The following is a 25668-nucleotide window of genomic DNA, read 5'->3' as shown; positions in this document are numbered from 1 at the left end:
GGCCTGGGGCATGGCTGGGGAAGGAGTCCCAGGTCGGTCAGAGGAATGGGGGGCCCAGCTCAGTATGCAGTTCAGGCTCCATTACCAAGGTAGGGTTCAGCCCTCCAGTGATCTACTGCTGTGATATGTTTATGCAGAAAAATAGGGCAGGAGACAGCAAGGAACAACTTCTTACATGTTAATGGCTTCTAGAGTGCCAACTAATGTCTTAGTGGGATAGGAAGGAGAAGGGGAGCTGGAAATGTTGAGGAGGGCTAAATTTTACAGAGACTGGTGGGATAGGGAGTGGAGAAGGAGAGAAAAATACCAGTCTCCTCTCACATACTTAAAGTTACTGTAACAAACATGTAATAAAAGACTGTCAAGATTTTGGGACAGACAGATGGAATTTTTCTTACTGACCCTCTTAGCAAATACCCCTTGTAAACATTTCAAAGCATAACCATTATCCCCGTTCCATTGTGATAAAAGGTACAAAGGCGGGTAGGAGAATTGAGGAACCACCAAGGAACCACGTGGCCTAGTATAGAGACCCATGGACTGCAACTATTCCTAGATCTGCGTCTGGACTTCTAAGTGTCCTTGAGCAAATCACTTCACCGCTCTGTGCCTCAGTTTCCCATCTGTATAATGGGGATAGTGAGGTAAAGCTCTTTGTGATCTACTGATGAAAAGGGCTATATAACAGTTAGGTCTTTCTACAATTACCTAGCTACAGTTTCTATCAACTGCAAACATAGGTGAGAACTACAACCATCTAAATGACCACCAACTCTGACAACAAACACTTCTCTTTTTGTTAAAAAAAAAAAAAAAAAACTAGAAAATTCACTGATAGAAATCTCCATTAATGCAGGGGTAAGGTTGCTCGGAGCTATCTTGTGCTCTTCCAGAATGCTGCATTCAGTAAACTCAAACCTCTGAAAACAGTAAGTTAAGGCATACACCCATGCAACATTAACTCTGCCCTCTTTGAGCTGTGATCCAATATAGTCATAGCACAAACATGCACACTTTGCCTTTGAAAATATCACTCAGGGAATAGGGCACGTGACAAGAGTAGCACTGAGTCAAATGCCTTCTCTCTGTTAAGAACTTGGTTTTAGGTGAACTGTACTGAACAGCCTATACTCACAACCCTACATCTGTCCTACACTCAAATACTCAGTGTCTCCCCAGAAAGAACCACACACCTGTTAAATTTGACAACCCTTTTGCACCCTTGTCACCAATATAATATACCTGCCTCTGGAGATTTCCATTACTTGCATCTGAAGAAGTGAGGTTCTTACCCACGAAAGCTTATGCTCCCAATACTTCTGTTAGTCTTAAAGGTGCCACAGGACCCTCTGTTGCTTTTTACAGATTCAGACTAACATGGCTACCCCTCTGATACTTGACACCTTGTCATCTAGTCATGCTTCTCCCCCAGCTCCAAGGAATGCACTGCCACACCCACTCTTTTGAAAGAAGGTTTATTTTCTGACCAGAGGTTAGCAAACCAACAGAAAAAAACAAACTTTTTTCTCACTCCTTGGTCTCAGGGTCACTCCATCCAGGGGTCTCTGGCACTGCTGCTCATGGCAGCTTCCCAGTTTCAGTCAGCTCTGCTCCCTTCTTGGCCCCTAGCTGCTTCCCTAATTCCCTGGCCCCTTGTTGCAGGGATACACCACAGGAGCTAACTCCACTCTGGTGTGTCTTCCCCTCCCCAGGATGCAGCCTGTCTCAGTCCATCTTCCCAAACTGCCCCAAGCAGCCCTTTACAGGCCCAGGGGTAGCCCAGCCTTCTTTAATTGGCTGGATTGGACTCACCTCCTCTGGTCCAGGGTAGCTGGCTTAGCCTATCTGCAGGGACCAGCTACCCTATGAAAATCCTCTTACAACCTATTCACCCTTATGTAGCACCCCCTATCCATCCAATTACATCCTTTAGCACCAATCTCCTTACAGGTTTTGATGGACAGGCCTGGGTTCTTTTGAATCTCGCCTCCAGCTCAGCAGCGTGCAACTTCCTTATTTTCTTACCATATGAAGTTATTTGGCAGTGCCTCATCTTCGCTCCTTCCTAGCAGGGTCCCATGGCAGTTGGAACGAAAATTCTAAGAGGATAACACCCACTTACTTGCCAGATAATTAGAGACTCCCAAGAAATAACGCAGACACATAATATATTCAACACAGTAGTTATATTAAACAGGAAGCAAATATAACATAACATAATAAAAGACTTCTCTAGGGGTCACTGGTGCCCATGCTGATAATACCCATTAGTTTCCCATGACTCTAAACTCTTCAGTCCCTGCACAGGGGATGATGATCGCTGCTCTCAGGCATCCTCTTCATGCAGGAGTCAGGCTGCTTCTGCTCCTGGGATTTCCCCTCATCACAAAGGGGTTCAGGGCTCAAGGTGTACATTGGAATAACACTACTAAAAATCCTAATTTTAGTCTCCTACCCTAGTGCTCAGACACACTCACAGCAGGCAGGCTGCTTGGACTTGCAGTCAGTGCAAAGCATGACATATGGTGGTGGATTTTCCCTAGGTAGCTGAAGCACTAATTCAGCCTGGCTGGCTGGGGAATATTCCCAACAAAACTCTTTAACCAGGGAGTGACCTTGAAGAGGGAAAGGCCCAAGCTGAGGGTTGTTGCTGCCCAGGGGCCAGTTCTCAGGGGGACCCTGCAATCAGACCTGGGACTCACCACACAGCCAGTCCTGACCTTTCCATAGCTGGCTCCAGACTGCTCCAAATTGGCTTCTCCTCTCTCCAGTGCTGGACATTTCACTTCCTGTCAGTCAGACTAGCTCATGTTCCCAGGCTTTCGCTTGTCAGTCACTTTATTCTGTCCCCCTCCTTTCTCTCAGACACAGCCCCTCCTCTGATCAGGGAGCTGGTGGCCACCCAGACACAACTGCTATCCTCCCCAATCTGATGTGGCCCCTATCGCTCTAAATAGTGTCTCTCCTCTCTCCCTCTTCATTGCCTCACACAGTCTGAGTCTGCTCCCTGATTCCCACGTACAGTGCCTCTCCTGGAGGTACAAGCATACAGAGCCCCAGGAAACTAGGGAAACCCATCATTAAACACACAGACTGTCTTCATCTCCCACCAGGTGCATTAATGAAGACTTTTGTTAGTGAATTTTAAGTTAATTCCACAGTCACTGACATGCAAAGCTGTCTGGCCACAGGCAGTAAGGAGAGTCTGGCCTTCATCGCAATGAATGAACAACAGCCTCCTGTCTCTGAGAGAACCAGTGACAATAAATAGTGTGGAAAAGTTCAACTCTAGCAGTGACTGCAGGGCTATGTGCACACAGAGGTCTCTGTCCTCCATAGTGCTTTGTCTAGGCAGCTGCACCAGTGTAACAGTGGTGTAAAGTGGGCCTTAAACATCACCACTAGTCAACTGCACCTACTCGCCGCTTCTAAGCTGATTATTGCCTGTGAAAAGTAGGTGTAGTTGAAGCTAGACCAGCTGGCTCTGTGAGACAAGAAGCACACTCCAAAAGGGAGCTGTTAGTAAAATCTATACTGTGCTTATATCCAGATGAGAGCCTGGATGTAAGTGGATGGTGTAAACCCGAGAAGCCACGCGGCGGCTCTAAGCAGAAGTGCAAAACTGGTGTACAGGGATCCTATTCAATAACAATATCTAACAATGCCATGCTGTGTGTTGGCCTCTCTGCTCCCCTCCTGTACTCCTTGTGGGTACAGGGTTGGTGCCTGGTGTGTAGATGAAGGGAATTGTGATGCATTCCCTTGGTGCAATCCAGATAATTGGCCTGATAGGTTTTGTATGGGTGAAGGATGTGAAATTCCCAGATAACCGGTTGAGTTCCTTTGTACCCTCTGGATACTCCCCAAATCCTCCAAGCAGCACCAATAGGCCCAGAAGTTCAGGGTTTACAAGTCCAGAGCTGCGGCTGCTTACAGGCCTACTAGGGAATGGGGATGTGGCTGCCAGGCTCACAATTTTGGCTCTTCCCATTATGCAAATGAGCTCCTCTCTGCACTTGTGCATTTCAGGTATAGAAACAGGGGAAATAAGGATGGTGCAGCTCAGTCAGTGACACCTCAGCTGAGACATTGCAGCAGCAGAGCTCACTGCACACAGGAAACCCAGAATCAAGCCCAGAGAGAGACCCTTCACCTTGGCCCCGGTAAATCCATGCACCAGTGCTGAGCCTGGCACAGGACTGAGAGGGGAGCCAATGCATCTCCATGTGCTGAGGGTTACTCCAATTTAGGGCCTGTTGAGGAGTCCCCAACTGTGCCCAGCATATTTCTGAGGGGGGAGGGCATATGGTGACTGTGGGCACAGGAGGGCACAGGGGAAGGGTGACCTCCCCCACAGCTTCTGAGGATGGTAAGAGAGTGGCAGGGTGTGAGGGGGAGACACACAGAGCACTGACCCCAGTGATCAGATGTGATCTCAATAATGGTGGTGATCAGGGACTAGCAGAGAGGTGCAAACTGAGCTAATCAGAACAAAGGTGTTATCGCTGTTCAGCCACTTGCAGCTACCAATGTTCCTACACTAAGGGCAAGTCTACAGTACAAAATGTAGTTCACCTAAGTTATGTGAATGTATAGCTACTGCAGTAATTAAATCGCTTTTGTGTGTCCACACTACACTCCTTGTGTTGGTGGTGCACATCCTCACGAGATTACCGGGGGCCCCAACTGCCCTGAGTCCCGGGCCTCAGGCTGGCACACACAAGCCCTCCTCTAGCCACCTTGGGGAAGAGGAGCAACCTCCCTGGACTGAGGCCAGGGGAAAGTGGCAGGAAGCAGAAGGGGTTTCAGGGCAGAAGGTGAGTGGGGCCATGCTTGGCTTTTTAGGGTAGTGGTCTCCAAAGTGGGGTGCACACACCCCTGGGTATGCAAGACGATCCATTGGGGGGCGCGGCAGGAGGAGCGCCACCGGAGGAAAAAAAAAAGGGCGGCCGGAGGAGGGAGGGAGCAAGTGAGCGGGGAAGCTGCCCCCCACAGCCAGGCAGGGCTACCTGGAACACAGCGGCTTTAGGGGCTGCAGGGCCTGGGGCTAAGGGGGCCCCGGGGCCCTGGCCTGCAGCTCTAAAGCCCCATTCGGAATGCGGCCCTGAGTCCTACGGCCTGTGGAAGAGATGGGGCAGCCGCGCAGCCAGCGGCCGGAAAGAAGGAGTGCTTTCCCCTTCAAAGCGCCGCTTCTCTCCGGCCAAGTTTGAAGGGGAAAGCGCCGCTTCTCTCCAGCCACTGACTGAGCGGTTGCCGCTGCTCCCCCTGAGTCCTCCAGCCTGTGCTCGCAGGGCCGTATTCCAAAAGGGGCTTTAGAGCTGCAGGCCAGGGCCCCGGGGCCCCCTTAACCCAGGGTCCTGCAGCCCCTAAAGCCCCTGGTTCTGGGTGGCCCTTCCTGCCCAAGGGGGTGGGGAGCTCCCAGAATCGTGGCTCCCAGAATCGTGGCCATGGGAGCAGTGCTGCACTGCGCAGAGCCACCTGCACAGCCCCTGCACCAAACAGGAGCGGCCCCAGGTAAGTGCTCTGCATCTCCTGCCTGCCCCAGCCTTAGCCTCCTCCCACACGCCAACCCTGAGCGTCCTCCTGCACCCTACCTCCCTCCCAGACCCTGCACCCCCACTCTGAGCCTCCTCCCGCACCCCACCCTGAGCGCCCTCCCTCACCCTAACCCTAATCCAGACCTTCAAATCGCTGTATCACAAAGTGTTAAACCAAGATTTTCAGAAATAATGAAGCATATTCAATCACATTGCTCTCACTAAAAATATTATTAATAATAATTTTGTGAGAGCAAAAAGGTTTTTTGTACCATTAATAAATAAATTAAAAAAAATTAAATATTGTTTATTTCATCTTTATCTCATCCTTTTTTTAATTTCTATTTTTTGTTTATGTTTTATAATGTACATAATATATTAGCAGAGTAGTACATGTATATAATTTATAAATAAATAAATAGATATATATTGGGGGTGCGTGCTCCAAAATTTTTTACTGATAGGGGTGCGCGATCAAAAAAGTTTGGAGACCACTGGTTTAGGGAAGCTCAGCTTCCCCTGGACTGCCATACCCGCTGCCCATGCTTGCATGGATTTAACTGTCAGTGTGGAGCATTGTGGGATGGCTTCAGTCAATGTAAGCAATGCAGCATCTACACTGACACTGCGTCGACCTAACTATATCGACCTAAGTGCTACACCCCTCATGGAGGTGCAGTTATTATGTCGGTGTAGTGGGCAAGTTACATTGGCAGGAGCTACATTTTAGTTTAGTTCCTTATGGAATTAGGTCCAAGTAAGCTGCCTTACATCAAACTAACTCTGTAGTGTAGACCAGGTTTAGTATTACTTGTGTCAGGGCTGTTTTTAACAGTGCATTAGTCACTCTTTTTAGACCTGTGTGCAAACACAGCCATTTTAACAGCACCAGTTTGATGAAGCCAGGTTATACATACACATTTATTTCCCAAATGCAAAGTGCAGAGCGATCCAGGTGTAGTCTTCATGACATTACCCTGGTGGGTAAATCTAGCCCACCCTGCATGGGAAGGTAGCCAGGTGAGCTGCGGAACAAAGAGCTACACACCATGTGGGAGTTTCCTGCCTGACCCTGCAGGGAGATTCAGGGAAGGAGGAAGCTGTGTGGTGCAGTATAGCCAGTTTTTGCCCCCTGCACCTACCCCGAGCAGTTCTGGCCCCTCCCACTTGCCATGGTCAGGCTCAGGGCTCCACCCCTGCTGCCTCAGGGAACTCTGGGGAAAGCTCCACAACACTCGGCCCCCCTGGCTCCAGCTCCAGCAGCCATAGGCAGGGTCACAGCTGCTGTTGCTGTCCTGGGGAGACACTGGGCTTCTATACACAAGCACCTACCAGCACAGACCTGCTAATGGGGATGCCCCCCTACCCCACCCCACCCTTACTCCATGACAGCTGCCTGACCTGCCCAGAGGATGGCACAGCTTGCTCATCCCCAGTCTGCCCAGGGGAGCTCAGGGACAGCCTGGTCAGCTCTATCCTGACCTCAGTGCAGGGCACCCTCCAGCTCTGAGTCACCAGAAATGTCACACATGGGTTCAGTCCCTTCTACTTCATGTGGTGTTTCCTACGGGGGCCGGTTCGCTGAGTTCTTACCTGAGCAGATCACTCCAGTATCATAATAATGAAGGCAGGTGATTTTACCCCATCCTCTATGTTTGCAGTCCCAGAGAGCTGACTCGTCACCATCACAATCAACAATCAGCCAAGTTGGTCCAGATCCTTCTCCAAAATAAGCCCGGCCATGGGCACTGACAGCAGATCCACATCCCATCTGCTTACAAACCACCTCAGCATCTTCCATGTCCCAGTTGTCATCACACACCGTCCCCCACTGATCCTGGTGTTTAACCTCCACTCTCCCGGCACAGGGGCTGCTTCCATTCACCAGCCTCAGCTCATCAGCACCTTCAGACAGACACAGAGCAGGGGTTCAGACAGCGCAAAGCCCAAACCCTCTGGCTTGGACAGTATCACACAAGGGCCCTGGGCTTTACTCCCTGATCCCCCAGTTAGGCTTGTCACTGGGGAGGCAGCATGAAGTATCGGCTCCCCTCTGAGCTCTCTAGGCTGGTGGATGCTGAGCAGCGTCACTGCTATGTGATTCACAGCAGCAGCACCCTCAGAGACTCTTTGGGATAGCTCGGTGGTTTGAGTATTGGCCTGCTAAACCCAGGGTTGTGAGTTCAATCCTTGAGAAGGCCATTTGGGGATTGGTCCTGCTTTGAGTAGAGGGTTGGACTAGATGACCTCTTAAGGTCCTTTCCAACCCCTATGATTTTAACACCCTGTCTCCTCCTTCCTTTGACCCTCCTACCCCACCACTCACTTGAAAACATGTTCCCCCACCCCACCTCTTCCTGGCACCAGCTCCTCCACCCATCTCCAACAATCTCTCCTGCCTGGAAAGGAGTGTGGTGTATTTAAAACTGTTAAAATGGCAACCTGATGCCACTTTAAGAGTAAGCAGCTTTCTGGTCCTGTTTGCAGGCAAGGGATTGAGCCCTCTGTAAGGAAGCAACAATCTGAGCCTGCCTAAACCTAGGTGGGGTAAGTTGTGCCTTTCTGCCTTGTGAAGCAGCCTGCTTTGTCTCTCTCTGTTTTGGGGTTCTTGTGTATTAGGGTTCTGCATTCTAAGTAATAGAGTCACATTACATTGCAACCTTCCAGAAAGAGTATTTCATATATTTATCTAACTTCTATGTGTTTATGTTGTGAACATAACATGGAGAGGCAGACATATCCCACTATCCTGCTCTCCCTCCCTTCATACTTGCTGCTGTTCTGCCCATTCAGTGCCACCGCCCCCCAACATACAGTCCACCTGCCACTCACTGCTACTTCCCTTCCTCCTTTGTCCGAGTCACTGCTCCTCCCAGAACTGTCCACTTCTGCCTGCTTCAAATCTTTCCCATAAGGAATTAGAGAAAATGTTTTTTCCCATCTGAATTTACCTGCTGGTTACAAACTGTAACTGCAGATTTATCTGTGATGAGTATTTTATGCTCAGTTTTTATAAAGCACATTCCCTCTCCAGTAACAGGGGCTGTAACTCCATCCTGGGGGTCAGAGGACATCAGAACCATCAGAGCACAGAGCTCCCGCTAGCTGCAATTACAGCTGTATATTGATGGGGAGCTGTGGGGGGCACTGTTCCATATAATCTCATGGTGAAAACAAACCCCTTCCCCAGGGCACAGTGACTATTATGGGAAGTCCAGGAGCTCTGGACCCACCTCCACGTCCCTCTTGTTGAGGGGATTCATTCTGTGACACTGAGTCAGATTTAAAAAATTGGTGTCTCCACAGGCCCTTCCCCGCCCTGTGGGAACCCACGTGTTGGGCTTGGGACAAAAGAGTTTACTTTGTTCATTTTAATTTATTTAAAGTTTTTTTTTTCTGTCTGGTGAATTTTATCCCCACATTATCTCTCCACCCTCAAGGCATTATTCCCATTTTACAGAAGGAGAACCTGAGGCAGTGAGAAATGAAGTGAGATGCGCCAAGGTCACACACTAAATCTGTGGCAGAGTCAAGAACAGACACTAATCGCCAGATTCCCAGCGCAGGGTTTTCACCATAGAACCATCTGTAAGTTACACAGAGGGCACAGGCTGTGCACTCATGTATTCCATGGTGTCCTCATCACAGCAGTGTCTGCGGGTTAATTATTATGATTTCCTCTTAGTGCTGTTCCCAGTAGGGCATATCTACTGCAGCATGTTTGAGCAGCCACCAACATGTTACATCTGCCTCATGCTCTTTGTGGCCACAAACCAGCAAAGGCTTTTAGTCATAGGAGACTAACTCATGTGCTTAATGTTAATGTTATTTAAGTGTTTTGTTGGAAGGGAGCTTATAAGGTACATTAGCTCCTATAGAGTGATGGGTTGATTTTAAGATGTCCCTGTTCTTTTTAAATCCCTTTGTGCTGTAGTCCATGGCTGTATTTGAGTCCCCTCCCTCCTTGAGACTTTTTTATTTAAGTCCAGATTGTGGAACACTGTTGGGTCTTCCTCTCAGGAGTCGTCCCACTGCAATGGCAGGAAGAAAGATGGGCAACAATTTCACAAAACCATTTCTGTTTCGCTGCAATTTTTTTTTCTAAAGTTTTGACAAGCAAAGATGAAAACATTAACCTGCTGGAGTGTCGGTTTCACCACTTTGAAACTTTTGGGTGGAACCAGAATCCAGCCCATTCATAGGTGTCCATTTGTAGATTTGTAAAGTGCCCCGTTATTGAGGGAGGGTGGCAAGGTGTTCACAGCCGTTCTAAGATGCATTTAAATCAAACTGAAAAACATTCTCATGAACTGTTGGGTTATGAACTTTTAACTGGACACAAGTGTGATGGGGACATTCCTGTTCCACATGGAGTCATATTTAAAGACAAGAAAAGGAAGGTTGTAACCAGGCTCTATTATTACTCTGACCAGACTGTGGACCAGTGGAGTCCAGGGTAGGGTAACCAAACAACAAATGTGAAAAATCGGGACATGGGGTGGGAGGTAATAGGTGCCTATATAAGAAAAAGCCCCAAATATCGGGACTGGCCCTATAAAATCAGGACATCTGGTCACCCTAGTCCAGGGCCACCTTCTCTCCCTGAAGGGTACGACTTCCACCCTTTGTAGGTAATGGGAGTCAATACACCCTGCAGGAAGAATAGGGCCCCATGGTTTCATGTGGCCTGTGCCATGGCGATTTGGTTACCCAGAATCCAAGTGGAATTTTCTGTGTTTTCACTCAGGTAAAGTTCACTTTTATCATGAGAACAAACTCCAGCTACTTCTGTGTAAATTTCTTGGGAGTTCAAGTACAATACTCCACTCTAGAAAATCCCTTGCTCTGTAATCCTCAGCACCTACCCTCCAAGGCACAGAGACGTTGCAGAGCTATCTGTGATCTGTACATACCAGCTGCGGTACCACAGTTCGTCTCTAGCTAAATATTTGAGGTTTCTAAAATCTGACTTTCATCTTCAGCTTCACCCGTACTTCATACTGCAGCTACAGAACAGCAGCATCTCAGACTGCAGCAACTCACAGAAAAGACTGCTAATGGACAGTTCAATGTCCTGACAAGTGCATCACTTACACCCTGCTGAAGATGCCCAGTATGTTGAACGCACTCAGGACAGCAGTGTTATTTTAAAAGGTATGGACTGTATATCAGGAATTATTCACAGGTCCCATACACAGGCACAGAGCTGGATGGGGGATGAGGGTGGAGGTCACAATACAGAAGCCCACTTTGCTTTTCTTGTGGTTCGTTTGTTTATCGGGAATTTCTAAGCACTGACGCTATTAGTTCACTAAAACCAACTCTGGGCTAACAGTGCTACAAGACTGGGGTATTTTATAAAGTGCACACAGTCTGGGACTGTGTCAAATCTATGATAATTGCAAATATATAAACCTCCTCTCTCAGAATAACCAATGGGGAGATAATTACACATACACATTTACTTAAACCCAACTGCCTGCTTTCCCGTTGTTTCATTGATTTCTGGAATAAAACCCCATTTCTAGTGGACTCAAAACTCTCTTTCTAGCTCTCATCTGCCTAACTCATAAAGTAAAATAAATCAGGCACTTACCCAGGGTGTCCTGAAGAAAGAGGAGAAACCAGAGCAGCTGAGTGGAGAGATGTCCCTTCATTGCCGGATGGACTTGCTGGTTACCTCCTCTCACTGCACTGGCTGCACCAAAACACTCTGCCAGGGCTCCTCTGTGTCTGACAAGTAACAACAAAGCAGTGGAAGGGAAATATATAGATTCAGAGGCTGGCATCAGCTGCGAGAAGGAACCAATAGAAACAATATTCACCTTTTTAGACATTATCAGAGGGTTTATCTAAAACTTTGTGCAGCTAAAACATCCAATACAATTCTAAAACTCCGGCTGTGACCATATATGAGTGACGAGTCCGCTTCTGATGTCATCTTCACTTCAGTCTCAGATCATCATGTAACCACCCTCCTTGGCGTAGGGCAGAACAGTGTGAAAAATGATTCTGTCTTTTTAGGCAAATAAAAATGAGCCTTGAATGCTGCTCATCTGATAAATTAATTAAGAAAATAAATATGGAAAAAAAGAAACCTCTAAAAATCAACCCCACAGAGCTGTGTGTGTCCAATTGTAGCCAGGCCACTAAAATCACAAAGCTGGGATGTTACCACTGGGGTTAGCTGTATCCAAAGGAGAAGGGAACAACCCCTGCTCCCTTTGTGGAACCCAGACTGCTCAGGGCTTCCTGAAAGGAGTGGGAATGGCAGTGGTACATTAGTGGTAGGAAAGTGTCATGGAGCTTCCTTCTTCAGATGTGACCATCAGTGGCAGCAGAGTCTCAGAGGGCTTCCTGTTCGCCCTGTTAGAGTTTGTTCTTAACACTTACTGATTAGGTTCTGAGTGACCATCTCACATACCATAGTGTAGGTAATGACCCACTCCAGGACTCTCTGTCCAGGCCAGTGCTAGGACTGTCCTGTGTGGTAACTCTAGGCAGCACAAGCTGCGTTAATTAGTCTGGGAGCTAGAGAGAATTGTAGGGTCCTGGCCATTTCCATCCGTCTGAATAGAGAATCTACTTAATAGTCAGTGTAGCTGAAACCCGTCTCATCTGTACAGCAAAGAGCAGCACATTGGCCATAGGACACCAGCTTCCCAGGAGACAGCAGGAAGTTAACCAGGAAAACAACATAGCTGATGTCCAGTGGAAAAGCAGCCTGGGGAAGGAGCAATCAAAGATAAAATCCAGCCCAAAGGAGCTGTGTGTAAGTTCGTGTTAGAACAGGCCTAACCGAGGCATTTAGAATGGAATTTTAAACCAGCCCATCGTAGCAATTGTGGTGCCAAACAGAAAGGTGGCCTTGTAGGAAACAGCTCAAATGCAGGCATCTCTGGCACTTTGCCACCCCTACCTCATGAAGGCTAAACTGCCGCAGCATGAGCTCCTTGGCAATGAACAGCAGGCTGTTTCCCCAGACAGACGCCATCTTATTGAGTGGCAAGAACTCTGAATCAGCACAGGAAGTTCTCTCTCCATCCAGAGAGCGGCAAAGAATCATGTGGCAACTACACCAGCTTTGCCTTAAACACAATCCTTGTCAGCGGCTCACCATGCAAGGTCCTGTACAGCACAGTGCAGCCACTGATCCTGAATAACCAGAACACAGGTCAGAGAATTCAAGAACTGATAATCGAAGAAGGTGCTGGCAATGTTGCTGGGAGAGGGGGTGAGCTCTCCTTGCAACAGCTCTCATTGCTTTTTCTGCCCCAGGATGTGGACAAGTGGAGCAGACTGCAAATCAAAGGCTCAGATTCACTAGGTGGTTGGAGCTTCTCATGTTATTTGGAGACTGGGCCCCTCCCCACCGAAATCCCATCACCAGGAGCAGTTTGCCAGAGCTAGCAGTGCTGTCACAGCTGCTCCAAGGCCGTCCCCTTCAGAACAAGTGTCCTGGGTGGATCCTGCAGCTCCCCTGGCAGAAGCACAGGGCCATGCTGTGAATGGGGGTGACCATGTCATGTGGCTGATCCCATGAGCAAGGCAGAAACAGCCAGGTGATGATTGTTGCCCAGTGAGTGGTGTGAAGGGGCTGGGAAAGTCCTGGGGCAGATCTCTGCTCAGAGCCTGGTGTCTGGAGCCTGGAGCTCCCTGCCCCAGGGAAGCTGGGGCAGAAGCCCGAGGAGTGGGGCAGGTGGGTCTGTGGCTGGGAGATGAGAGGACGGGATCAGAAGTCTGGACATGAGGTGTAGCTGTGGAGCCCTCAGAAAGGGCCATATGGACTCGTGAGGTCCCGGCCCTGTGTAGCTGGGAAGGGCTAGATGAAGGAGGTGGGAAAGCTCTGCTTTGAAGGTGAAGAAGGGGATACATTTCAGTGGTGTCACTGCCCCAAGGAAGGGGACCTTAACTGCCCCCTCTGCGGTGTGAGCACTTATGGAACTGACAGAGGGGAAACAGAGTCAGGATGGTCACATTTCCACACCATGGGGGCCTGTGCCAGACTACACCCTGTGATACTACTGATCTGGGGTTAGAAGTTTGGGGAGAAGTCCTGAAACTTCCTAAATCCTACTGCCAGAAAGCACAAAATATCCATAGGGTCCTGCAACTGGGTTTTCATGACTTGCACTGAGTCTAGACTATGACTTAAACCAGAAAGTGTGTTGGCTTTGCCCCACATGGAGAATGCATGTGTGTCTGTTGGGGGTGGGGGGAGTAATAAAAATTTTGCTTCTGTCCCTGTGACTAGGTGCTGTAACCATTTCCTGTTGTTTGGATTTCCTATTTACTCCTGTACGGTGATGCATTTTAATACTTGTCTTCATTTGCTCCCCCCATATAGAGAAGAACCTTTCCCAAAGGCCCTGTCAGTCTCGGTTTATTTCACAGTATAAAAACACCAAAGGGATCAGTATGGAGTCCCCATGAGAGACAGGCACAGTGTGGGGTCCATGCTGTACTCCCAGCCCGGCCAATCTGGGAGGAAGGCAGGGAAACGTCTCCCATTTGAAGGTGCAGACCACAGAAAGGAGAATTGTACCATCTCCCCAACACTCACAGCGCAGAAGGGCCAGGGTGCAGGAGGCTGAGGCAATGCAGCAGCACCACCTTCATTGTGACCCCTGAGATGTTCCTATGCTTGAGAGCCTCGTGTTTGGGTCTCTGCTGCTCATGGGGGAGTAACTAAGGCTGGAGGGGGCAGATCCTCTCCCTGTGTCACCATTACCCCATAATCCTTCAGCGATTTCACTGCATAAGAAACTCCCACCATGCGCAGGGCTCAGAACAAGACCCAAGCTGTTTTTTCTGAGTCCATCTCTTATTTGGTAGTTCCAGACTCCTGGCCAGGGATCTGGAGGGGGGTGGTCTTCAGAACATTGCAGCAGTCAGCAGGGAGTCAGCCCCAGTTCTCTCTCAATCATGGTGCAGTGCGGGGAGGGGACACATGGTGCCAGTAGCTGTCGGTTTGGCTCAGGCCTGGCTGTATCGTGCTCCCAAACCCAGCTGGGAGGCTGAAGCAGCAGGATCTTTTCTGATGGAATGGGACCACCAGCCTCAGTACAGTACAGCTGAAAGGGGAACATGGTCATGATACTGCCCTCTCCCCTCCACCCCAGGAACAGGGGTCACCACTAGAGGGCAATGTAGGAAAGCAGCCTCAGTGGTTTTCGGGGGCACACTCCCATTGGTGCATTGCCTCTGCTCCTAAAGCCTGGACCAGCCTGACCCGGCTCTGAGTTGAACACTGAGTGTCAGTGTGAGGCGAACCCACAGCCAGACCAAGGCTGCTCACTCAGCTGCACTGGCTCACTGCAGGCCATTTAGTGGAGTGCGGGTTCAGTGCTCTATCTGAGCATTTATCTTTCCCTCACTGATCCCTCCACACTTGAGAACAGGGTTGATCTCAAGACCAGGGTGGCTGACAGTTTGCAGAGGTGTAGGGGGTTTCTCCAGTGCCTTTCCCTACAGGAGAGGACACTGGTGCTCAACCAGCTGATCATGTCCATGCTCTGGAACCAGCTCAACATCCTGCCCCTGCTCTGGGCACCCTGGCTGGTCTGCAGAATAAAATCTTGGAGTTCTTCTGGACAGGGTTCCACTGGGTCCCTCCAGGTGTCCTGAGCCTCTCCCTGTAGGAGGGAAGACAGCGTCTGCTCTTCCTCTGCAGTCAGGTCCATTTCTTCCTCCTCCAGGCCCCGCACAGGCTCCTTTCTGGTGCAGGTAGTTCAGCATGGAGCATGCTGGTCCAAGCCTTTCTCTGTCCCCTCCAAGATCTCCAATACAACCGACAGCTCTTCTATCTCCACCTAAGGGGTTTCCCGCAAGACTTCTCTGAGCTGCTGTTTTTTTACCAGGACCTTCTCAGGACTTAGAAGCTACTCTTCATGACCAGGTCCATGGTGGCCACTTCTACAAAATTGCTATCTAGGTGTGCAGGTGGCGGAGTCCCCCTTGGTACACCTGAGGCCGGTCCCAGCTGGTGCCACCAGGGTACCCTGGACTACGACCAGATGGACTGGGTGGACCCCTAGGTTGCTCCCCAGCATATGGGGTTCTCCACCCCACACATTTCTCATTGTGCGCTCCAGAATGTGAGGGCAGCCCTACCACCCACCTCGTGCATTTTACTTGAGCGTGCCCTGTGGCAGGGTTCTTCATGTCCGCTCCTCACCCATGACACTGGGGCCCTTACCACTGCCCTCCTGCCCCATGAGCATCTCAGGCCACCCCCTGTGTACCATGTGAGACGGCTCTGAGATATGCAACTGGTCTGTCTCCCAACACTGCCCATAAAACAACTATGCACTCATGGCTCCTCACCCTTCATTTCCTCACCCTTGTGTCCTGCCTTGACACCAAGTGGGGGGATGTGATTGGTTCCCCCCAGGGTGCCACCTAGAATTAGGGTATCACTGAGCCCCCTGACCCACCAGTCTGGGCTCCCTCTCACAGCGTACTGATGTGACAAGATGCAAAGCCTTCCAGCCTTCACTTTCACAAGCATACATACAGTTAGAGACACACCCAGCTACAGTTACATGCAGGTTCTCTGACCAGCCCCTGCATACGAAGGCTACAGCTAAGGCAACATCAAGCTCCTCAGGCACACGCCCTCTCTAGAGTATAAACCCAAAATTATACCATCTTGCACTACACTGGGAACAGTACAACGTATGATCGTAAAATTCGCCCCCTCCCTCAATGTGAAGAGGAATATGCAACAGCCTTTGCCTCTGAGTTATGATTCCCACACACTTCACTCCAACTCACTGGTTTAGGTAAAGCAAAATCAAGTTTATTACTACAAAAGATACATTTTAAGTGATTATAAGTAATAGCAAACAGATCAAAGCAGATTACCTAGCAAATAAAAAACGCCGAGCAAGCTTAATATACTAAATAGATTAAATATGAATAACAGATTCCCACCCTAAGAGATGATACAAGCAGGCTGCAGTTTCTTAAGGGGCAAGCTGCACTTGCTTTACAGCTTGGAATCCCCAGGTGTTTCATTCACAGGGTAAAAATCCCTTTAGCCTGGGTCCAGCATTTTCCCCAGTTCAGTCTTTGTTCTTCAGGTGTTATCAGGAGTCTTCTTGTGTGGGGAACGAAGAACACCAGATGATGTCACTCTCTGCCTTATACAGCTTTTGTATATGGTGGAAACCTTTTGTTCCCAAAGCTTGGTTCCCAGACCAGTCTGTGGAAAAATAGTGACATCCCAAGATGGAATCTAGAGACATGTGGTCTCATCACATGTCCTTGTAGAGTCATAGCAGCCATTACTTACAGACTGTCTGTAGCGTTCACAGGGAGCCTCACCAGGTGGGGGATAAGCTTCTCCTAAGGCCTATCATTTTTTCCTAATGGCCCATTGCCCTGAAGAGGCCCTTCCCCACCCACTATCTAGACAGAAAGCATCTTGTCTAGTGGGCACTATCAAGGTTTAACTACATTTGAAATACAGATACATAGTCAATATTCATAACTTTAGATACAAAAATGATACATGCATACAAATAGGATAATCATATTAGCAAATCATAACTTTTCCAATGACATCTCACATGACCTGTCTTGCTTAAACTACATTATAATTATGTCATATTCATGTCATAGCAATATCATTGCAAAGCATATGGGGTGCAGTGTGACAGTGGGACCTCCTATCACCCCAGGAGGGTGGGGAACCCTGGTGGGTCAGTGTGTATTCCACCTTAGCCCCACGGCCCGATGGGTATATTTGTTGGTGGACCCTTCATGGAGCCGTGAACATGGGTGTGTATCTGGTGCAGTTTACAACTATCCCCAAAACCTGCTTGTTTTGCAGTTAGGGAGACCCTGCTGAACATTTATATTGAGTTCCCCAGTTCACAGCCCCTCTTCTGGCTACCCCAAACCTCATGATTTATGCACCCCATCCTTGGCTCCAAAAAGTCGTCAGACCTTCTTGTCAATCTCCGCTTGGCGCTGGCCAAGATGGCCATTCACCAGGAAGCTGGACAGAAGAGGGTGCTTTTCTTCTGTGAGGCTTATTTCCAAACATCCCTCAAGTCACGTCTCAGGGCAGAGTTCCACTGGGCAGTGTCCACTGCTTCCCTGGATGCCTTTGAGGAGCAGTGGGTGCTGTCTGGGGTTCTCCACTCAGTGTCCTCCTCTGGATCCCTGATTTTATATCTTTGACCCTCACTCTTATCCCTGATTTTCATTTGTTGTCCCCTGAAATTATTTGATGCCTGGGTACAGTAAATTCCCCCCTTTGGCTGAGGGGAGGGGCCGTTACACCCGCCCATCCACAGGGCTTCAGTAGGTGCCCTGACTCACCCCTCCTACAGAGTCACTGCAGTGACCCAGCCCTTAGGCATGCTGCAGCAGCCTATCCCTGAGCAGGGCATGGGTCAGATGAGCCCCAGACTCAGGTATTTCACTGACCCTGCCAGAGCTGCAAGTTAGTCTGTGCAAAAGCCCTACCTGGCCAGGAACCTCCTGATGCCTCACCTTGTCTCAGACTTTTTAAGCTTCCAGCCAGCCCTTGATCTTATTACTGTTCCTGTCCTAGCCTTGCCTGAGCATCCTTCCAGCTCACTCCAGGCTTGTCTGCACCTTACTCTGACCTTTTGCTCCAGCCTTGTTATTGACCTGCTCCAGCCCTGCTTCTGCCTCCTGACCTCCAGACACTGGGACTGACTCCAACCTGGCTTCAACCCTTGGCCTGCATCTAGACTCCAAATCCGACACTGATTTGGCTTGTCTATGGACTCTGATATCAGTTCTGACCCACAGCCTGTCCCCAGACTCTGGTTTCAGTGCTGCCTTTGGCCCAGTGCCAACCTTACATCCAGCTTCGACCACCACTCCAACCAACAGACCTGACTGCCTGCAACCAGAGTCTAACAATCAACACTAGATCCCTGGGAGGATTGCAGGCTGTCAAATGTCAGTGCCCACCTCAAGCTCTCATTACCAGTTACAGCAATGATCTCACTGGGCTGGAATGGCATAAAAATGGAAATATCACATGCCTCTGAGCTCTTGGAGCATAAATGTGGGATGTCCACAATAGGACCTGAATGGAAACTGGGCACTGTGAGTCAGTGTGTCAGTCCAACAGTGCCTCACCTGGCTTAGCAGAGTGTGGTGCCGGTGCCCTCAGCTCAGTGGAGCTGTCAGTCTGTTGCTGATGCTCAGGAATCTGAAAAACACTCTCTGATCTCAGGTCTGTCAGGGGGTTGGTTGGGGAACCCAGGCCCACCCACTCCACTGGGTCGCAGCTCAGGGCCCTCAAGTTAGACAAGCAGGATTAGGGTTCGCTGACTCTAACAGTGCCCTGAGTTCCTTCCTACCCTCCCCCAGGCCATATGCTTTCTCACTGGGGAGAAACTTGCAGCTCAAATATAATACTGGGTGTTCTTCACCATCACATTCCTCCAATAGTACTGTGTCTATGGTGGCTTCTGGGGCATCTGTCTGGAGTATGAAAGGGCTCTCAAAGTTGGGGGTTCACAGAATCTTCTAAATGTCCTGGAAGACTTTCTGGCATTCGGCAATCCACTGCACTTTCTAGGGGTCCAAGTCTTTCTTAGCTAGGTCAGATGTGCTGCCCACTCTGTGAATATAGGCACAAACTTTCTGTAATAGCTGGCTACGTCCAAAAAGAACCAGAGTTGTTTTTTGGTATCAGGGGTCGGGCAGTCCTTCAAAGCTTGCATTTTCTCAACTAAAACTTTGGTAATCTTGTCCTCCCCCCCACCTCCATATATCCCAGGTACCATGTCTTCCTTTTCCTGACAGCACACTTGGCGGGGTTTGTTGTTAGCCCAGTGGCCTTTAAGCAACGTAGTACCACCGTCACCTTGTGTATTGTGTCTCCCAGTCCCAACTGATGATCACTGAGTTGTCTAAATAAGTGTTCACATAATCATTATGTTGCTGCAGAATTTTGTCCATTAGTTGTTGGAAGGTGGCCACCGCAGCATGTAAATTGAAGGGCTTGGCTCTGAACTTGAAGAGTTTCCACAGTGAGGAAAAAGTTGTCTTTTCCCACAATGCCCTCGTCAGGGGGATCTGCAAGTAACTCTTGGTCTGACCTAAAGGTGTTATATACTGAGTCTGTCCTAGATGCTCTAGGAGGTCATCTACTCAACGCATTGAGCAGGCATCAGATTTTGAGATTTTGTTCACCCTGTGAATGTCTACACAAAATCTGACTCAACCATTGGGTTTTGGAACCAGCATTATCGGATTGCACCATGCGCTTTGAGACTTCAGAATGACCCTCAGCTTTCGCATCTTCTAACTCCTCTTTGACTATTATTTGTATTTTTTTTTGTGAGCTGTATGGCCTTTCTCATCATCTTCCTTGACTCAGTCTCGATGTGGTGGAACAACATGGCCATTTGACCAAGCACTTCCAAGAAGACATCCGTGAACTCATGTACCAAGAGACTGGCCCATCTCTTCTGTCTCACGGTCAAGTGCTCCCACAACTGTACCTTCAAGTCAGCACCTGACACTTTTATCTGTGTCAGGGATATGGAGCTATTAGAAGTCCCTCTCTAGATGTCCATGATTTTAACAAGTTAATATCGTAGATCTGGTTTTCCTTCTTCCAGTCTGGCTGGCAGACTTTGTAGTTCACCAGTCCAACCCCGCAAATGATGTCATAGAGGCCCTGTCATTTGGCCATCGGTTTTGACTCAGAGCTGGTAATAACACCTAGATGCAATCATCAGTCCCTGTTCCCTCTATTGTAGTTCTGCTCCTGGGACGCCTAGCACTTTTGTACGTTTTTGCTTAGTGAATTTGTGCAAATTGTCCAGGCAGTCCCTAAACTGCAGAACATACGACATACACCACATTAGGGGTTGGATTGACCTGTTCCTTCCAGCCTTCCTTCAACAGGCTGAGTATCCCTCATGTCTGTCATCTGTAGAGTGCTAAAGGTGAGAAGCCTGTCAAAGCTTGCAGGACTTCCTGTATTGTGAATGGGAGGTGGGGGGAGGACAGCCTCTCAACACTGGAGGTCAGTCCTGATGAAGCTCATGAGCATCCCCTTCAGAGTCTAGTTGAAATACTCCCCAAGGCCATCTGTCTTTGGGTGGTATATGGAGTTGTGCAGGTTCTTGATTCACAATAGATCGCATACCTCCTTCATTAGCTTGGAGGTGAAAATTGTACTTTTGTCCTTCAAGATCAACTTGGGTAGTCCCACTGTTGCAGAGATTTTCAATAATTCTGTCACTATCACTAGGGCCATGGTGGTCCACAGGGGAACTGCCGCAAGGTAGCATGTGGTATAGTCAACTTCAACAAGCATATAATGGTAGCCAGCGGAGCTCTTTTCTATGTGTCCTATAATCTCCACCCCATCCACTCGAATGGGACTTCTACCAGTGGAAGGGGAACCGGGGGGCTGGTCGCACCTCTTTAGGGGCTACCAATTGGCAGTCTGATCAGAAAGCACAATAATCTTTTACTTCTTTGTGAATGCCTGTCTGAAAGAAGCAGGGTAACAGAAAGGCCAGGGTTTTCTCCTGGTGCAGGTAGCCTTCCATTGGCACCTAATGGGCCAACATGAGTGTTTCCCATCAGAATGTATGGTGTATGAGAATTTGGGTATATTGTTCTCTGTGTAGGGTTCCTTGTGCTGGGTGATAGAGCAGGTCTGCCCGCAACTCAAACCGCAGCAGGTGGGTAGCTAGCCCAGGACTGATCATTTCCTCATCTATTTGGGTCTATACTGTGGAAGTAGAGAAAGAACTGACAGGGGTTTGAAGAGGATTTCATATTCAAACAGTCCCCTTGTTTGAGCAAGAGTCAGGCTAGCTGTAACCCTAATAAGGTGAGATTTGTAGAAGTGAGGATTGTGTGAGGCGAGTGGGAAAGAACTGTATGAGAAGTTAATGTGACCTTGTGTTAGATAAGTATGGAATGTAGACTATAGTCTAAATTGTTGAGGAAAATAAGATATCAGGAGGACATATGTATAAACAAAATGCAGGTGTCGCCCATTATTGTATGTAACAAAGGGTATAAATGCTTGCTGTAATTGTTTACCTGGAGAGAGACCTGTTTTGCTCTCTCCCTCCACGCAATTGCTAGAGAAAATAAAGTATCTGACTTGCTGCACCTAACCTGAGAGTGAGAACTCTGTTTTTCTCTGACAATATCCTCCTCATAGACCCTCCAGAAAGAATCCTCCATTTGCTGTTTGACCTGCAGTTGGATGACTCCAGTTGCTTCCCCACATCTACTGGGTCTTGTATGGGGCCCTAGGAGAACTTGTTCCAGCGGAGTCACCTGCTTTGCTTAGGTAACAACCCCTAGTCTCCTTACGTACTTCTCATCTCTCATGTCCGGTGCCGCATTTCTCATGTCTGGTACACTGGGACTTAGTCTGGGATAGGAAGAGATTGTGTAGGGTCTGTTCGACTCCTCTAGTGGCCTCCATTTTGGCCCTTCAAAAGGGTCTGCAGCAGTGTTGTAAAGTGGGGTCAGGCCAGCTCTAACAGAACTGGATGCAGCAATTTATGTGCTAGATCTACTGAGAGGTGGCCTGTTTGTCCACCTGCTGTCAGCCAAACCTTCACACATAAATAGCCCTTCACATCCCCATGGAGGCACGTCAGGGACACGGTGCTTTACAAATGAACCTCTGCCTCCCTCAGCAGGTCTTTGCTCACTAGGGTCTGCTTACAGCCCAAACCCTCCACGGCTGGCTCCTCCAGGTCATTGATGTGCATCATGGGGAGGGGGTCAATTTTGGGTTGTCTGGCATTTGATTGAGTCTGGGAAAAGTCAAGCCGGCCCCATTAATTATACTCCATGGTCTGACAATCCCTTCTGATATTTTCTTCTTGCCCACATAGGAAACAGATCACCCTCGCCGGTGGGCTCTGTAATGACAGAATAGCCGGAGTTTCAGTCTTCCATGATCTCCGTCTTGGCCTTCAGAGAACAGGGTGGGGAGTAAGTGTGGGGACTTATCCTTTGGGGGCGAGCCTGCCATCCACACTGTGGTTTCAGAATGACCATTCCCCCTCTCACCTGCTCTAATTGAATTAGGGGAGGCAAGCGCTGCCCTCCCAGGCAAGGCCGGTGGGGCGTCAGCCTGAAATAGTTCTCTGCTAGTCTCACTGCTTCTCCTAGCGCCTCTGGACGGTGTCTCTGTACCCATTCACACATGGCATGGGGAGGGCCCAGAGGAAATACTGGAGAATGACCAGGTCAGGTACTTGTCTGCTTGTCCTGGACTCAGGCCTCAACCACTTGCAGCTGATGTCCTTGAGCCTCTGCAGCAGGGTCTGAGACCATATAGATGGGCTGAATCATTGTTCTCTGAAACAGCGGCAGTAAGTCTCTGGTTAATTGCAGTCTATAGAATATGGCTGCTGTCAAGGCTGCTTCCCCACTCTGAACTTTAGGGTACAAATGTGGGGGCCTGCATGAAAACTTCTAAGCTTAACTACCAGCTTAGATCTGGTCCGCTGCCACCACTCCCAAAGTGCTAATTCCCTTCCCTGGGTAGCCTTGAGAGACTCTTCACCAATTCCCTGGTGAATACAGATCCAACCCCCTTGGATCTAAAAACAAGGAAAAATCAATCAGGTTCTTAAAAAGAAGGCTTTTAATTAAAGAAAAAGGTAAAAATCATCTCTGTAAAATCAGGATGGAAAATAACTTTACAGGGTAATCAAACTTAAAGAGTCCAGAGGAATCCCCTCTAGCCTTAGGTTCAAAGTTACAGCAAACAAAGATAAACACTCTAGCAAAAAGGTACATTTACAAGTTGAGAAAACAAAGATAAAAACTAACACGCCTTGCCTGGCTGTTTACTTACAAGTTGGAAATATGAGAGACTTGTTCAGAAAGATTCGGAGAACCTGGATTGATGTCTGGTCCCTCTCAGTCCCAAGAGCGAACAACCCCCAAAACAAAGAGCACAAACAAAAGCCTTCCCCCCCGCCCCAAGATTTGAAAGTATCTTGTCCCCTTATTGGTCCTTTGGGTCTGGTTACCTGAGCTTCTTAACCCTTTACAGGTAAAAGGATTTTGGAGTCTCTGACCAGGAGGGATTTTATAGTACTGTAAACAGGAGGGCTGTTCCCCTTCCCTTTATAGTTATGACGACTGCCTTCATTGTTGGATAGTACAGGGCAGACCGCCAGCTGAGGGGCATATAAGCGGCTTCCCCTCCCATGTCAAGACAGGCAGTAGATGGCTCATGTTTTGGAGTCCCAACATGCACAGCTGGTGAGCAACAAAAAGGTCTTTAGAAAGGCCTCTGGGTCATTGTCTGGTACCATTTTGGACAACACAGGGTCACCGGGTCAACATGACCAGTCTGCCCTATCTCCAGCTGGCAGGCGTGGGGCTGTCCTGGTGGGCACCCTCATTAGCGTGTCCAGGTGGCCCTGTTGTTGAGCTGCAGCGTGAGCTCCTGCTGTTGCTGCTGGGTGCCTGCTTGCAGCTTGTTTTGCCATTTGCTGCAACAGCTGTAGTGTCAAGGCTTGCATCTGCTGCTGCTGCTCCTGGGCTGTTGCTTCCTGGTCTAAGGGAGCGGCCTGCTGCTTGGCAAATAACCACAGTGCTTCCTCCACCTGGGGCCCTACTGAGCTTCTAGATCCATGTTGCAGTTCTGTGGGGATGGGATACAGTGAGAAATTCCACTTCTAGTATCACGTGTAAGTGCATCAGTCCAACAGTGCCCCTCCGGCCAAGCAGGGCATGGCACCAGCTCCCTTAGCTCAACGGGGCCATCAGTCTATTCCTGGAAATCAGAAATCTGAAAAACCCTCTCAGATCTCAGGCCTGTGAGGGGATTGGTAGGGGAACCCAGGCCCACCCACTCCAACCCTCACAAGCTAGACGTGAAGGATGAGGGTTTGCCGACTTTGACAGTGCCCTGAGCACCTTCCTACCTTTCTCCCAGCCTCTGCAGGGTCTTCAGTCTGTTGGTCCTTTTGTCCCTTGCTGGGATGTTGTCCTTGGGCTGCTCTTTAGCAGTCTGCTGACAGGAATTAGCTTTTCCAGCCTTCTCACTCCTGTGGTAGTTGCCCTGCCCCTCTGCTTCCCAGCCCTTTTATCCTACCAGTGGCTGTGAGGCTGCCAATCAGCAGTGGCTGGCAGTGCCTGTATTACCCTTTGGTTGCTGGGCCAGCGTGGATTACATACACCATATGGTAGGCACCTAGGATTCTACTGGAGTCCAATTGGACGTGCCCACTCTTCCAAAGACTACAAAACGTAACCTGCACCCATGAGGTTCAGAAAACCTGGTCTTGCTGCTTCAGAACATGAGCTCAGAGAGACGAACTGAGACCATCCATGGGGCAAACTGAACTGTGCTAAGGCCACTCCAAACTGTGCCCCTGAGGCTCCAGAATGACTCCTAGACAAGGGAGCCCCAAACAGCACCTTCATTCAGCTAATGCCATGTGAGCGAGACAGAAATTCTTAGGGGCACTTGGAGCCAGTGACCTTTTCGTAGATTCAGTGGTGGTCAGGAGCCCAGGATCCATGAGAATCGCAGCCTCCAGATGGGATCCTGTGTTTATTGCAGATCAGCTGGGATTGGTCAGAAACCTTATTGACAGTTGTCAGGACAGGGCCTTAGAAAATTCTCTGAGACTCATCACTTAACCCAGGATTTTAGCTGAGTTAGGGTGGTCTGAGCTCTTAACTCTGCCTTAAAGCTTTTTTATTTCCCATGAAATGTTGGTCATTCCCTACTACAATGTGAAAGTCACTGAGTCTTTGGTTCATTCTTGTAACTTGACTCTGACCTATTTACTGTCTTGTCTTCATAGTGATAAATAATCACATTACAAAGGGAAAGAAAATGTGGTGAATGTGAAACTTGTCAGATGAATAAAAATATTATGTAAAGATTAATTCAAACAAGACTATTGAATGAGCTGGAAAATGCTGCATTTCCTTCTTTGCTCAGAGTCACAGCAATGGGAAGGATTTACTTCTGGAACATCAGTAGGACCAACTGGCATCAAGGGGATGTGGGCTAAATGCCCGGAGGAGGCAGAATGCTTGTTGGTATCACATAACCCACCAAATGAATCTAGAGATCCCCAGCCAGAGTGATAAAGTATTAGACAAGTTGCTTACCGTC

This window comes from Trachemys scripta, chromosome 1 (genome assembly GCF_013100865.1).
Source record: "Trachemys scripta elegans isolate TJP31775 chromosome 1, CAS_Tse_1.0, whole genome shotgun sequence".
Classification (NCBI taxonomy): Eukaryota; Metazoa; Chordata; order Testudines; family Emydidae; genus Trachemys; species Trachemys scripta.
The sequence above is the reverse complement of the archived record's forward strand: the minus strand, read 5'-3'. Positions refer to the sequence as shown.